Source organism: Apostichopus japonicus, chromosome 13 (genome assembly GCF_037975245.1).
Source record: "Apostichopus japonicus isolate 1M-3 chromosome 13, ASM3797524v1, whole genome shotgun sequence".
Classification (NCBI taxonomy): Eukaryota; Metazoa; Echinodermata; class Holothuroidea; order Aspidochirotida; family Stichopodidae; genus Apostichopus; species Apostichopus japonicus.
In genome coordinates this window covers 21,702,426-21,719,664 of record NC_092573.1, presented here as the reverse complement: position 1 = coordinate 21,719,664, position 17,239 = coordinate 21,702,426, and the positions used below count along the sequence as shown (strand labels likewise).

Sequence of the window (17,239 nt, the reverse complement as noted above, 5' to 3'; positions counted from 1 at the left end):
GTTGGCAAATTGCACGGCAAAATTGAAGCATACGGTTCGATTAAAAATATGCACCCTTACTGATTCCTGACAAACATTTTTAATGCGATCACAGTTTTGTTAGTGTGCAAGGCATAGCCTAACGTTAGCAGATTACGGGATAAGCAAGCATACGTAGGGAGCACAACGTATGTAAAGTGTTACATATTATGAATGAGTTTCAAGAGTTACTGTTGCTAGGTTGTATTGCGAATGTGAATAATTTAGATCTATAACAGTGTTTTTATGTCAAGTTGATCAAAACATTGGGGCTATGCCAAAATCTCAAAGGTCTTACAGTTACAGACTAGCAGTTAAAGTATGTACATTTTTGGCCCAGGCTAGGCTAGTCCAAAGCTTAAGGTAGGCCCCCTAGCTTCCAACATTTAGGCCTGACTTTAGGCATAACTAGACCTTGCTATTAGGACCAATGGGCCTTTGAGTTCCCATAGTGTTATGCAGTTGGTTAGATTAAGGTACTTGACTAATGTTAATATGTGACAACATGTACTGTTCTATGAAGATCAAAGTTATTTCATCTGTTGACTGGTTCTTAACAAATACTAAGTTTACATAATGTATGTTTACCAATACTATAGCCTAGGTTTTAGAAGTAATATCATGCATATTAATGAGTAGGTATGACATGTATGAATCTTAAAATGGCCATATTTTGCGTTCATGTTATAGAAATGTTGAAATAAATTAATAAGCATGATAGGCAGAACATTGCATGTTATTTTCTAAAACGAAGCCAGTAAAGATGATTTCTAAGTGTATAGATTTGGTTCATGCCATAAAGTTAGGTGGTACACTGATAGTCAATAGGCGGTTCTGTACCGTGTGTGATGGTTCGTGAGATCTGAGACTGATCAAGTAAGTTTGGTAGACAAGGATATAACTGAAAAAGCTGATTACTTAATAAATTAGAGTTTAAAGTTTTTAATGTGCAGTGGCATTCATGACTGATTTAAAGGGTTTTGTAGTGGCCCACAACTATATCTTTCAGGGGGCCAACCAGATTGCACTCAGTCAATCCAATAAATAAATAAATAACTATAACACAAAATCTAATTGTTTGCACCCATCCGCTTCAAGACACCCAGTGTCCTCTATAGCACTTTCTAAAAAGTGTTTATTCCCAAAATTCGAAGCTACATTAATGGAGTCAATTTGGCAAACTACGCTGTGAAGTACTGTGCTTTAGTGCACATGCCTACAGCACTAGCTTAATAAATTTGGCATAATATATCCCCATTTTATTACTATATTTAGATCAGCAAGCGAAAACTTTGATTGACCCGTAACAATGTATTTTTCATGTGTATGTGAGTACAACACAAGTCTTTTAAACACCTTCCTGCTGCCATGTCAAGTGTGATTACTTTGTTAACCACCCAGTGTAGTGCATCGTTTTGGTTTTGTATTGCATACATGTACAGTATAGTATACTTAAAAGAAAATCCATGCTAAAGTATTCAATATTCTCTGCAATACATTTTTTAATGTTTTTCAAAAATGTAAAATGTACCTTTACCGATTGCATGATGCATACAACAATTCAATGCATATTTCTAAGATTGCTCTCATATATATGTAGTTAATAGGTTCTAAGTAGCCCATTCCACATGTGTTGCAGTCTTTCATTCAAGAAAAAAGCGGTCACTATTTGCATCCATGCTATAGATAAGTTACCCAGAGTACTAATGTCCATAAATGTAAAGGTTTATGCTACAGTAGATTGTATACAGTAGTTGAGAGAGCTTAAGAGTAGACAAGTGTTTTTAGTGCAGTTGAGCTATTGTTATGGCAATGCATCTGCCTGTCTGTTTCCATATTTCTGTCCGTCAACAATAGATGGGAGGCTTCTGCTCACAGGTCCTTTGATGAAATTTTCCCAAACTTGGTGAAGTTGTATTTTATATTGCAGTGACAATTTTATTGACCAAAAGTAGGTTATTGTGATTTGGGGTCATGAGAATGGATTTGGGGTCATGAGAATGTAAAAAGTGCAAGTACCTACTGTTCTCCTCCTAGGGTTTGAGTTTGATTTTCATTTCACTTTGTTGCAAATGATTAGTAGATGGTGGGTCAAAGAAGCTGTACTTCAAGGTCATTTGTGGTCAAAAGAGGTCAAAGCAGCAAAAATTACATAAAATCCATCTTCTCCTTGGATTTGTTTGGTAGTGATCAAACGTGGTAAAAGTGATGATGGGTCAGAAAAATATATATGTTTCTTACGGTCAAGGTAATGTGGGATCAGCTATCATAACCCACCCAATAGCAGAATTTCCCCCAAACCTAGGCTATACAATCTTGGTGTACAGTACATTGATTGAAACAGTTGGCCTCCTGACCCAAGTTTCACTTACAGGGAAACCAATAAAACAGTGTAACACCTCCCTGGTAAATCTTGACTACTCATGTCACATGACCTCTGTATGCATGCACATAGTCAGGCTGTTTCTGTAATTGACAATAGCATCCATTAAGTCTTCAGAAAATGAAGGATAGTTTCAGCCATTTACAGAACAGCCAGCTACTATCATTATTACTCTCAGGAAAATACTATACAAGCCAGACTTATATACAGTACTCTGTGACTTGATATTTCACCTTCAGTCTTCAGCATTGTTACGAATGCAGGATTCTGCATTGACATGCAAAATCTTCAAATTGCTTGTGTCGTCCATCTCTCTGTCTGTCCATCTGCCTGGAGGAAGTGAAACTTTTCTTTTGAGAAACAAACCCAAAGTACACACACACTCACTACTAGGCCTAAATGCAAAACATAAAAAAAACTTTTTTGAATGGACATCTTTCTTTCTTTTAAAAAAACCCATAAATTCTTCTCAAAAGAACCAACAATTTCTTCCAATTCTGCCACAATTGAATTTGTTTGAAAAAAAATTGTTACAATCAACCACAAGGTACAGATTTAACAACTTTCCATTAAGGATATTTTCATGCTAAAAATAGTCAATGATGCTTTTCCAAATGCCCTGTGATCTGATTGGCTAATAGTCCATAATCTGGAAACTTTCTTGTAGTACTTAATGAATACTGTTACTTTCCCCTATGTAGACATAGTCAAGTTTGTGCTATAGGCTATCATATGTGTGCACTCAAATATCATAACATTAGATCTTGTTGACACACATTTGGCAAAAAGCAATCATGGTACCAAGTTGTAGTTGAAATTGTTTCTTAGAATATCACCTAATATTAGAATCATTGTTTTGATCACAAAGTGTTATGAGTTGAGACAATTTATGAATTTTGTGGCAACTGGGAAGCTGACATCTCATACTGAAAAGGATTTTTCATCTCACAGTATGTTTGTTCTCTCCGCATTGAGAGTTGCGTAAATAAAATGTACATTCATACCCCAGTAATTTCTTTGTTGTTACCTTTTTGTGGTCCCTTTGAAGACATTCATTTTCTCTCTTACACTGTTTAACTTTACACTGATTTCCGACGTTCACAGCGTATAAATAGCCTACAACATTTTCACAGACTCTATGGAAGGGAGTCATATACCATACAGTAGTATGTATTGCATTGTATCTAGGCCAGCATATATGGTAACTAGCCTATGGCAAGATTTCTGCAATTCGGAATTTGACAGTCATTTTGTTGCTGTATATTAGTTACTGATTTCTTGATTTTTGTTTTTTTTTGTGTGCATATTATATACCTATCATCATAGGCTTCCATTGTGCACAAGCCAATGTGTTGTCAGGGGTCATATAATATTTGATTTTTTTGTTTGTATAAAATCATTATAGCTCTACTGTAAGTTTTGCATGTTATTATAGAGGTATTTTAAAGTACACGTTTTCATGGAGGATTGCAGGGATGCAAGTTTTCCAGTTTGCAGTTGCAAACAATTTTTAAAACGTTGCGACCCGGGGAATGCAATTTTATAAAATCATAGTAACAATACTGAGTCTTTAATAGTGTTTGTGGAGGTTATCCGGGTACCCACCCGACGCGTTACTACCCGGTTCCTAATTTATTACCCGAATCCTACGCAAAGTGTGATTTAAAAAAAAAAATTGGCAAATCGACGGTTAGGCAGATTTCCCATTGACTTAGTGTGGTGTTAGGCTACCATGTGGTCGAAGATAACAGCAATAACGAAGGTACCCGCCCGACGCGATACTACCCGGTTCTTAATTTATTACCCGTATCCTACGCAAAGTGTGATTTTTTTTTGCAAACCGATGGTTAGGCAGATTTCCCATTGACTTAGTGTGGTGTTAGGCTACCATGTAGTCGAAGATAACAGCAATAACGAAAGTATTCCATGGATATCTTATAACTGCGTCACAATTTCAGCGAATAAACAGATAGTTAGGCCTAGCTAGATTTCTCATTGACTGAGTGTGGTGTTAGGCTACCATGTGGAAGAAATTATTATCATTCGTTTATTTCATGGAAGGAAAGGCTGACATGGAATTTTACGAGATGTTTACGGATTAAAGACAGGATAACTAAAAAAATATTATCGCAAGTGGCTGTTTACTAATCATTTATTCCAAATGCGATCAAATTGCGCTAATCGCGCAATCTTGCAGCTAATGCGAACCCTGGGCCTGCATAATAGATAGTAGTAGTAACAACTGTTGAAGAGCTAAATTGGATATTTATATGGTGTGATCAATAGACGTGGAGAGCAAGCATAAGCAGTGACGGCAGTGCGATGTTAGTAGTAATGTTAATTATTTGAAGTTATTAACACGTTAATGAAAGAAACAATAGCAAATAGAAATTATTGAGGAAGGTTTTATACCTTATCTTACCCCTACTGTACGTTTTTGAACATGAAAACGTTGTTAGTAGAGAATATAATTCATTTATTATAGCATCCAATATGCAATTTCTTGAAAATCGTGATACACGAGGGTAAACAATTTTTTCCGGGTACCCGGATACCCGACGGGTAACGGCTCTCGGGTACCCGGTTCCTGATTTTTGGACCCGTGTAAAGTTGTAAACACTAGTCTTTAAGAAGGGTTACACTTGCAGTTTCTTGGCGGTTGTAGACACAACTAGCAATGCTGGCATATCATACAGCCTCATTGATGCTCTAGTTAGCTTTTGTTCTGCCTGTGTAATTTCTGTGGCTTTTTTGATCATCTCTATTGTAGTTAGGAAAGTGATTTTGGTATTTTTTTGAAGAAAACTTAAGTTTCTGAAGGGATTAATACATGTTACAACAACAAATGAAAATTAAAAAAAACTGTTAGCAAACTGCTTATCCACTAAAGAGCCTGTGTAAAAAGAGAACGTGTAAAAGTAAGTGGGCCTGACGTATCGATCCTAGCAGGATCCTCTTCAGAGGCTGAATGACAAGTAACAGTAACAAAAGGGACAACTACAAGCACAGAATACAGACAGGTTAATGAGCAGGGTGAACACAAAAGAGGTACTGTAGATGTAAGAGGATTGGTAGACAGTAGTGACAAAGGGAAACTTGATAGGGATACATGTACTGTATTGTAGCAGGTACAGTAAATATACTACTGAATTTAAATAAAAATTACAAAACAGAAATGACTAAGAAACCAGTTTTTTTCTGAAATTCACAGACCAGCAGATGTGTCTGTCTTGGTAACTTTGCTATCTAGAGCAAATTTATACTCCTGAGTTACAGTAGTTTTAACAATTGCATTCAGATTGATATTTCAAGAAATAAAAAGAAAGTGTGATATATAAGTTAAACCGAACTGCTGTAATTGACGTAAATGGATGTCCCTATTTTCATATACATGTACAGATCACCATACATTGTAACCTAACCTAGATCTAGGTTGCCTTAAAGGTGCAAAAGGGTTTCTCTTTCTGACATATAGTGCTGTGAAGTGGCATTGGAAGGCAAATCGGAGTTCCTGTCATTAACCCTTGGGCCTATGCTGGTCTCGCTCTGTGTCCGTCTCGTGCGGTATATATATATTGTTCCGAATAATTTTACATTTGAAACACTCGCAAAGTTACTGATATTATCCTAGCTTAGAGCTAGATTAAAGATGAGAAGGATTTGATCCGTGATTTAAACCCTCTCCGGTCTATGTAATTTCTCGGAAGTTTTTTCTTCCGCGAACCGTCTAGAGAGAGATCGTTCGGTAAAGCAATGTGCCACTCTCTTATTGATATCCTCTTTATATGCAGTTGGATTGACTTAATGGAGGGAGGCTTCTTTAGTCGGGTTGCATATATCTGTAATTCCCTGAAGCGTCCCCGTCAGTGGAGATCAGTTCAGGTTGATTGGAGAGTCATGGTAATAGGCTACACTTCACAGCGATCATTCATTCCTCCATGCCATTCATCATGAATAACGTGGAGGCAGAATGTCAAGAAACCTTTAACCACAGTCTGACCGGCTCGGCATGTCATTAATGGCAAAATACAGCAGTATAAGTACAGTACTTACAGGCTCGTAAGGGTTTCAAGATTTTGCCATTTTTTTTAATTGATTTTGCTTAGTTTTGTTGTACCATACTCAATTGTTTAAATGATATTGTTGGTTAAGTCTTTACAGTTATGTAATGATAAAACTGTTACTTAAACTTCTCAAAAATAATGCACGAAAATTTGTGAACACAAAAGGGTTCCATTTTGGATTTGAGTATTAAATTTATGTACTAATTAGGAGTACTGTTCTTGTGAAATTATTATTGTAACCGTATGTGGATCTCATGGGGATGTGTATCCAATTATCTGTGTAAAATGGGATTCTCCAGTTTCAATAGAGGGCGCTGTCATGTATCGGTCCTAATCTGCATAATCTGTGTACTGTTTACGGATCTCTGAATCAAAGCAAAGACTTTACATAGCACTGAATCAAAGTAGTGCGATCCTGTGAAAGCACTCACGCGTATGCAAGCATACCAGCCGAACTTGTTTACACACAGACACGTTGAGTGATTGACTAGTTTAAGGTTCCACTTGTTCAGTTTGGCTGAACAAAGAAAGTACTTTAGAAAACACTCTTAACTTATGGTGCTAACATCTACTGTAGTGTGACTAGATATCTTGCAAATATGTTTCAAAACATCGGTTCCTCGATTATTACTAATGAAATTACTAGTGTTCAACTAATGATGGCAATACTGTTTATATGATCTGCAGTAATGGACTGTAACTTGTCCAGTTTCGTCGCACAAGATAGACTCTATATGACGCAGTGACAGCGCCCTCTGTTCATTTTGGGTGTGGCTGGAGATCCCTGTTAGTGTGACTTCATCAGAGTGATGTCAAGTTAGAACTCAATAACAATATACAGCTTTAAAGTAGAGGAGATTTACCTTGTTATTACTGAAAGTGATTATTTACAATGGTATCATTACTGCACAGACCCTTTGTTTATTGTTTAGGCTAGTAAAGAATAAACACCAAGTACAGAGCTGCATCTCATACATGTATTACAGGTATACGATGCAAGATACAATCTTTCAACCATATATGTATAAAGTAGCTGTGTCTGACAGGATGTACCTAACACAGGTTCTGGAAGTTTATATACTTGGTGTCTGGCTTACCTGTCTTCTCCATGTCCAATTCCAATTTCCAATTTCTTTATTCCAGTATAAATTACAAAATTTATAAATAGGACACATAATAATGATACATAAAAGACGTAAAAATGTACAATCATGAAAGCATGAACAAATAAGATGGAGGATTAGAAGTTTGAAAGATTATAAGGATTATAACAGAGATTCAAAGAACCCATTTTGAATATAAATGGCTGCTCTGTAGATAAATGAGTTCTTAAAAAGCATATCTGGTCTCCACTCAATGTATATATTTTAATGGCCTTACTCTCCTACCTGTCTCATCTCTACTATTGCACTTTTTCATCTACCTAGCCTAAAAACAGACCTGTTACATAATACATTTTAGCACTGCGCCCCTATTGACCCACTTCTAGGTGAAAGCATACCTGTGTGTTTGTACTACATGCGCTTCTCATGTCACAGGTCATGACCTACAAAACTTTGTAACTTTTTAGCATTGTGACACCCTCGACCTGTTTTCAGTTCACTTCCCATTTCTGCTTGATATAATATTCAGTTTGGAATGAAGAATAAGTAGAGCAGATTTATTAAACCATCGTTAATTGCCTTGTTTATGAAAGAAACTGTAATAGCTCTTCTCTTTAATCTTTCTATCTCTCAACGTTTTTTTTGTGCATCAAGTTGTAGTACTTCGAAACCTTCGAAACAATCCGATCTCCTTCTATCTCTTGGATTGCACTTTTGTCTTTTATAAACAATTACAGTTTGTTATATATACAGTACCCCTGTAATTAAATTGGTAACTGTAGAGACCAGCATAAGACGAGATTCAATTTTATTAGCCGTGTACAGTACATCGCTTTGAAGTTTGACGAAAAACCTCTGTAATGCTTTAATTACAGTCTAGGCAGGATGTATCGAAGACGAAGGTTGGTCTCTAATTCAGATGCGAAGATGAAAAGCCTGGATAGATAATCCTACTTGATTGTTAATTACAGTTCAATAAGAGAGAGATAGCGAGAGAGAGGGAGAGAGAGAGCCGGGGTCTCTGTGATGTAAACCATTGACAGACACGAAGGTGTGATTTTTAACAAGAAATAGAGCAGGATTTATTTTGGTTATCGCCACTCCCGCTGAATACAATGTAATCAATTGAAGGTGATGACAACCAAGACATTGCAGAGAGCTCTCGTTATCAAGACACGTTATAAGGCAGCAAACCAGTCACAGTCTCTCCTGTTTGTCGGCCAAATAAAGCCCGAATCCCAACTAGGAGGTGTTGAATTGATTCCGATGGCAGGGCGTATTTTCTGTAGTTTGTGGCGGTGGTACCACAATTAACTTAACGGTTTACATTTTACCTTCAACCCTGTGGGTGTTGCCTCGTTGTGCAGTCAGTATCTGGCATATGTAGATATATATGCTGTTGCATTAATGTCTCCTCCTAATTTCATTGTGCACGCTTAAACTTGCTTCCTGAAACATTTTTTCAAAATTTACTTGTAACAATACCATGAATCCCTAAATTTTGTCCAGACAGTCGACGGATAATAAAACAGGGTTTTGAATTGACGAAAGTCATTATTATGACATTTATGTATGTACAGTATCAGTTTGTTCCTGAGACAGTTTGAGACTGGCATAGAAATAGAAACTGTGAGTGACCATTGCTTGATGTTCTAGCATATTTTGACTTATATACCCAGTGCTGATGTCCTTGAATTTGTACAGTGTTGTGCAGTATGGTGACTTTGGAAACTTCCAGTAAATATTAGAAATATCAGTGATTTACACCAATTACACTTACAAATATATGAAAACAAAAGATTTGCATTCATGTTAACTAGATTGGGGTAAGGCATCTATAAAATGAGTTTAAATTAGTTTCTGATTTTATACAAGATTATGAACCAATTATTAGCTACACATTGACCATGCCAAGCTACAGAATACCCTAACCCATTGTGCACTCCAGTTCGTATTAGATAATGCATGGAAACAATTAATTGAGATATCTTAAAGATATTCTATTTTCCTCCAATTTCTTACTCCCTCCCCTTACCCTCTCCCCCCTAAAAAAAGAAGCCCAAAGTAGAAACAAGAAAGCAAAGGATATCAGTTAAATTGAAATGAAGCATACACATCTTTATTATGTAAATGTCTCATGAAAGCTGCAGAAAACTGGCATGGCATTTGGAAATGAAACCACAAATTTCTCAAGGAGCTTCTGTGTAGTATTTAACGTATGATGATTGGGGAGCCTTAACTCTTTGCAGTACTTCTGTGATTATAAAGTGATTCAATATTTTCAGGGTGCAGAGAACTCTGCATACAACAAAGTCCCAGAATTGCAGATGTGGCATCTATAAATGTGGCAAACGTGGCACTTTACATCCTCCCTGTACAATTTAAAACTCCTCTGTGAGAGGGAGTGGCAAAAGGTATTGAACAGAAATTTAAGTTTGATTGAAAAAGCGAGTAGACTAGAAATTTGAGGGGCTGCCGCTGTACCTCATTGCAGATGTTGATCGTGAACATTCAGCGATTGCCGTCAGATGACTGAGCAGCCATTGTCAGTCTCCATACCCAGATGAAGTTAACGATCCTCTCTCTTCAGACATATGACGAAGGAAGCAATTCTGTGCTAATTATTTCAAGCATCGTTAGTCCCGATAGCGAGTTTTGTCGTGATGATGAATTTGAATTTCAGACGATAAATTTTAGTTTTGGAGAAATTGTACAACTTGTATAGAATCCCGACAGCATTTGACAGTGTGTATCACTCTGATAGTATGTTTACTGGGATAAAAATTGATACTGAATATATACATTGTTTATATGCAGCTAAGAGATCATTGACAACTGGAAAATTTGTATGTGAACTGTAAGCACAGTCTATGATACTACACTAGATAAAAATGTCCTCTGTTTAGGTGTAAGTCTACAACAAGTAATGCTTTCTCCACTTACAATAGGGTGAGCATTGAATAATGCTTGACAAACAATATAAACAACCCATAAATTGATCTATGTTGTTCTTGACCTTTTCTGACCTTCCATAATCCCCTGGAATTCAATTGTTAAACCAGTAGGTTGCTTCTAAATGGGATATTCAACAATTTTCACATGTGCATGTAAACAGTTGAACAGCTTTTGCTTACAATGTACAGGCTAAGGAGAAGATAAGTTGTTGAATGGCTGCTAAGTGGGTGTTGAAATGTATCCAAGGGCGGGTGGCTGCATGCATCCACAGTATGCCATGCTTATTTGAATCTTATACTGCTCATATTGAGAAGTGAGGCACAAAACCACATATATTGGATACCATGAAGTATATATGTTTTATGACACCAGAGGGGTTCTATACTGACTGCACATGACAGATATGCGATCACAATTGGAATTTTGTAAGGTTTTGGCAGTCATGTGGTCACATGGTTGGTTACATTGTGATGTCTTAGTACATGCATACACATATTATGGTAGTCATGTGATATATAGTAAGGCCTCAGTACCTGACAAAGGCTGACATAAGTCATGTGATCACTATTGGTATATTGTAATGTCTTGTTAAACACCTGTACTCAATGGTCAACAGGATCACACATACATGATGTTATCTGCTCACATGTTTGACCACTATGTGCGGTCTGTAATCAATATAGAGGACGCACATATCGCCATTGGGAATCTAGTCACATTAATGATACAGTTTGAGATCTGCATTACTATGCACAGTATAAACTCTACTGTACACATGTATAAAGTCATGTCATAACTGGAATGGTACATTGTTGGCATGGGTGGGTACAGTATGTTTCTCGTAAAGTACTACATACTTTTAAAAACATGACAGGGCTCCTTGTCATAATGTAAATGGTAGAGGTGAATTGTCATACTGTATACAGCGGTGTCGTTCCAGTCTTGAAGCTGTGAGCAAGACGTACAGTAATGCAATCAAGCAAACTGTGCCTCTGCACACTACTAGCTCTCTTCTATACACCAGTGTAATCCAATTTATTTTTGCATTTGCCAGATGACACCTAGGTAGTAGGAATTATGGGCCTGTATATCAGCTCACTTTACTACCTTCATGTTTCTCTCTGTTCTTGTTATTACAGTGAAAAACTTTTTGTCAAAAAGTTTCCAAAAGGCAAAAAAAAAAAGAAGAGAAATAAAAAAGGAAAGAGATAAGAAAGGTGTTAACTGTTATCTGTCTTTTTGATGCCATTTGTGAGGACCCTACCTATACCACATTTATAATCCATCAACGCTGTTTCCCATATTCATTCTAGCGAAGAAAATAAATTAATTCACGTCAGGGATAAGTGTGAACGGCACGATCTCTGATAAGAATCGCGTTAATGAGCTCTTAAAGATCGAGGAGCTTAAATTATGAGAGACAGAACGAAATGTCAGTAACGAATGACCGAAAAGCCACAGCACTGTAGGATACAGTTGGTCGAGATGGGTTAGTAGAGGTACAGTATGTTAGTGACCTATAGTATAATCTATAAGAGCAAGACAGATGAGGTGCATCTAAAAGGTCAGATGGTTGTCGATCATTCAAAACACCCAAAATAGTCATTATTACTTGAAAAGGGCCTTCACAGTGACATTAATGTCTCTCAGAGCTGTTTACTACTCTCCATCTCAAGTAGGATAAATGTTTAATATTAAAATACAGTACACGGCTTGACATAAACTTTAAGCAGTAGAATATAAATGAGGTCAAACTTAGGAATTGTTCAGTCATCTTATCAATCATGGAAGGAGTTACAGTGTAAAGGTGTTATCGTAGTTTTGAGGTCTCTTAAAACTGGGGTACAAAATTTCTGGTGATGGTTTGTAAAGGCCTCAATAATAAAAAGCCAAAAAGAAAAAAAAGGCACTTAGGAGAGAGTTAAAAACGAAACACGAGAGCACTCGATAATTTATTTACAAATTTATGGTTTATTGTACACAGTGTTCATAAATGCTGTTGTGCAAGTGTGACATTCTGAATCTCAACTTGTAAGGAAGCTTAGAGTTGACAAGTAGCTTTAATGCAATATTTAACCTAAAGGGTGCATCAATTTGTACCATAGATTTTTCTACATGTTTTTACTGCTTTAAAACAGCATTTTCCTTTATCGATTTCTGCAGTTTTGAAGATTTAGGCAAAGTAGACAAGATAAGGTAATTGTGCAGAGAAACGGTTGGTTGTCTAATGTACAGCAAAGTACAGTATATGCTACAGTTGTAGCAGAATTGTAGTAACAATACAGCATGAGTACCTGTCCAGGAAGAATTCCACTTGGTAAGAGTATAAGTACAAGGCTCTTAGCACGAGAAAAGGCTCTAAGCACGATTGCAAGGCTCTAAGCACGAGTGCAAGGCTCTAAGCATGAGTGCAAGGCTCTAAGCACGAGTGCAAGGCTCTAAGCATGAGTAAAGAGCACTAAGCTTGAGTACAAGGCTCTTAGCAAAAGTATAAGGCTCTAAGCATGAGTGCAAGGCTCTAAGAAGGAGTGCAAGGCTCTTAACACGAGTGCAAGGCTCTAAGCACAAGTGCAAGGCTCTAAGCAAGAGTACAAGGCTCTTAGCACGAGTGCAAGGCTCTAAGCACGAGTACAGGGCTCTAAGCAGGAGTACAGGAACAGGCTCTAAGCACGAGTACAAGGCTCTAAGCAAGAGTACAAGGCTCTAAGCACAAGTACAAGGTGCTAAGCAAGGGTACAAGGCTGTAAGCACAAGTACAAGGCTCTGAGCAAGAGTGCAAGGCTTTAAGCAAGAGTGTAATGCTCAAAGCACGAGTACATGGCACTAACAACAAGTAAAAGGCTCTAGGCAAGAGTACAAAGTTGTACATAATTTTGCACTAGGGTGTGTACTACATTCCTAAAATGCCCGGAGAACAAGTACAAATCCATCAGGGTAAATATGAAGACAGGCAACTATGCTGTAGTGGAATATGAGTACATCTGGTCTGGTTTATAGCAAATGAAATATATTCCTTTAACCCTTTTTGCATTGTCGCAGTATTAAGTTAGTGTTGCTGGCATTGTTAGCAGGTGAAACTGTATAATTAAACCCCCCAGGTTGTACAATCGTAGCTTGCCCTAATTACTATTAGGTGATGTATGCATGTATGATAGTCTGAAGTCATGTTAATATCACTTGAGTAAGTAGGAGAAGGGTGATTGCCTAGAGTCAACTATACACACAAATATATGTATATACTGTATATATATAATGTATATGTGAATATATGTATATGTATGTATATGTATATATATATATATATATATATATATATGTATGTATGTATATATATATATATATATATATATATATATATATATATACAGTATGCATTACAATGAGAAATGCTACTGATGCTTATAGAATTAATGCAGCTGGTGGTGAAGAAGTGAATATTACTTGCAGTGTTGTACTTGTCTATGTTTTGTTAACTGTCCAGGAGAGCAATTTAACATTTTTGTAGATGAAAGAATAGGAGGATGTTGTGTTTTTCCTCCTTCCTTAATGGATCGTGCTGTTTTTCTTTTAATATTTTAGCTTTTAAAGTGAAAAATGGAAAGTATCAAATTATTGAAGTTCTGTAAATTATAGCAACTATTGATAGAAATGTCCCTCTGAAGGTTTATATTGGGAATTAACTTCAACTTGCATCGGAGATCTACATAATGGAAAACCTTACAGTGTATGTGTTTAAGTACAAATGACAAAGTCAGTGACAAAGAAATACTTTGGAATGTGAAAATTCCATTAAACTTGAGTCAAAGCATCCCCAGTCCCCACTCGATAACTAAAGGAATTTGGCAATGGCAGATTATATATATTATATGTATAACTTGATAAAAGGACATGACAATATATATTTATGCTAATAGAAATATGGTTGTCATCTACCTGTAGACTTATACAGTTATTGCAACATATCCTTTTGAGACCTTTTGAGACTTCACTGTTAAACAAAGCAGACAGAAATAAACTCAGTGCTACTTTATTTATTATTGGAATCAAATAACAATAATATGCACTGAGCTTGTACAGTATTATTCGAACAATGTTCAGGTATAGTCTGCACTGATAAACAAGTTTGCTACATATACAAGTATACTGTGCTTTGATTCAAGTGTCCATTTTATCATTTCATTGCACCTTAATAGTAATATGTATGTAAACATAGACAATTGTCTGCACCAACAGGTTCTACTCTAGATATATACACATACTGTATGCTACTTGGTGCATACACAGGAAAGAGTAGAATTTAAAGCCCCTTTTACAATCGAAAAGGAGCCAGCATTCAACACTACTGTCAGGGGCTATTCACTTTATGCAAATCAGACCCAATGATAATTTGTTGACCCGGGATCAGAGGTGACCTTTGACCTCCGTTGTTGTTTGTTACTTGCATTATTTGACACAGTTAATAGACCTGTTGTAATAGCAGTGTAACACATCACACTGCTTAAATGGTTTCGTGCCTCCTCCTCTTCTCCTGGTAAAACGAACCTTGACTTCCTGTTTGGTAATAGAGAGCATATAGGGTCTGATAGTGAGCACCAGATATGATGTAAGCATCCAGAGGTTTCTCACAAGTTAATTCTTCTTGTTCTAATGCTGAACACCGAGCATGGGGTCTGATCTGTAATTCGCTAGTGTTCCTCATGGCATGCTTTCCCAAATAATGAATAGTTTAAGAAAAATGTTGCCAAGGCTTGAATGGCTGCACTCAAGGTGTTCGTTCATGAAGCCTTGCAACATCTGGAAGATGTCTCTCAGAAGAGACAAGACATTGCGGATGGCACATCGCATGTGAAAGGTAATGTAACTACAAATCAATATGGTGAAATCTAAAGTAATCAAAAGGTGTCTGATTGCTTGCTTTTCTTGCTTGCTTTTTCACCTTTGAAACCATCATTCCCTGAAGGATGTTGTTCAAATTGAATTGCTGGTCTTCAATTTCCAAGATAATTTTTCTTAAGATGAATTGGTTAAATGCAGTCACTGTCTATACAGTGTGTGTGTGTGATAAGGAACTTAATTACATTTAAAGGTTGACCAAGTTTGCATTGGTCTACTTACTGTGGTAGTTAGGACTACGTGTAGATCTGACTGGTGTTCCCAGTAAAGAAGTGGCTATATACGTAGGGAATGCCATCAACTTCTGTAAGGGCTGGCTACTTCAGTTGGTAGTGTACAAGGCTTGTATTTCCAGAGGTCACTGGTTTGAACTCTGTTAAACAGCTGTCAATTTCATTGCTCTTTTCCAAGTGTAAGAGTAGTAAATTATTTGACTCCTCTCTTAACTGTAAACATTTTACAACGTAACTTTCCAATCTACAATTTACTGACTGTATAGTCATTGCATTAGTAACTATCATCACTAATAATGTACACCTTTGCCTAAAGTAGTGAACACATCATAAGCAAATTTACATGACACACACACACACACACATATATATATTCATTTGCCTTTGTCATTTAATACCTCCATTTCATTAACAAAAGTCTGTTCAAAGTATCTCTTTCGAGATCCGGCTTTAGGAATCACAAATGATTTTGAGTTGGTTAGCATCATGTTTGATCTCTAGAGTAAGGCAAAATATGTCACCAAAAACAGAACTAGTATTGTTCGATACAGGTGACAAACGCCTACAGTGGAATTACGACCTTCCTTACCGGTTTCGAACCTCTGGACATACAATCAGCGTCCATAGCCTAGTGGTTCGGGTGTCCGCGTACAGAGCGGGAGGCCCGGGTACGAATCCCGGTGGAGGCTGGAATTTTTTTCGCTGTTCTTGATTTTCCAACTCATTACGATTTTCATTTATGTATATATATATATACATATAGAGTTGGTTGGTTGGCGTCTATCTTGGCGCAGAGTGCTCTATGTCCAGTGGACAGAGCGGCATATGTGTTGATACTAGTTGAGACTAGTGGAACACTAGTAGTTGTAACTCGGAGTTTCACACGTTTTAGCGATCGTCAGACAACTGATAGTTTCAAGTTATGCTCCATGAATATATAGGTTCCTCGTCGGGATTACCGGGGATTATAGGGTTGTTGGTGTATTGTTCTTCTGCCAGCGTATTCTCTTTTGCGTCCGTTCTGTTGGTGGGTTTGTTCGACTTTCTTTGGTGTTCGGCTGTTGGTGTATTCTCTTTTGCGTCCGTTCTGTTGGTGGGTTTTTTTGCCTTCGGTGTTCGCTCCTTAGTTGTGTGTGGTTCCCTTGACTGTGTGGTGGTTGGACTGTAGTTGTTTATGTAGAACTTGTTTTCGTGGCGGCACTTCGATATGAGCTCTGGGCGTTTGTTCAGGAGGGTCCATTTGTCTGCGTTGATGATGATGAGTTTTTCAGTGAGACAGAGGTTGCACCGCTTCGACTCGTTGTTGTAGGCTTTGGCTCTGCTGGCGATCGACCAATTGATAGTGAATGGATGGTTGTTCTGTTTCAGCTGCCAGATGTGCTTTGAGAGTTCTGTTGCGTTTTGGTGTTTTTCGTGGTTGAACGACATCTTGTGATTACCATATCTGAGCTTGAAGGGGGGTTCCGTTAGGCCTATGTATGTCATGCAGTTGTCGGTGGTTTTCACTTCAGCCTTGTATATAATGTTTGATGCCTGGCAGTTTCCATTTAGTGGGCATGTGTCCTTTTTTCGGCAGTTGCAAGATTCCTT

General features: G+C 37.3%; 1 protein-coding gene across 2 annotated transcripts in view; it reads left to right on the top strand.

The window, feature by feature from the left end:
- LOC139979103 (uncharacterized) overlaps nucleotides 1-17,239 on the top strand; it is a 201,824-nt gene that overhangs the window by 180 nt on the left and 184,405 nt on the right. The window lies entirely within an intron of this gene.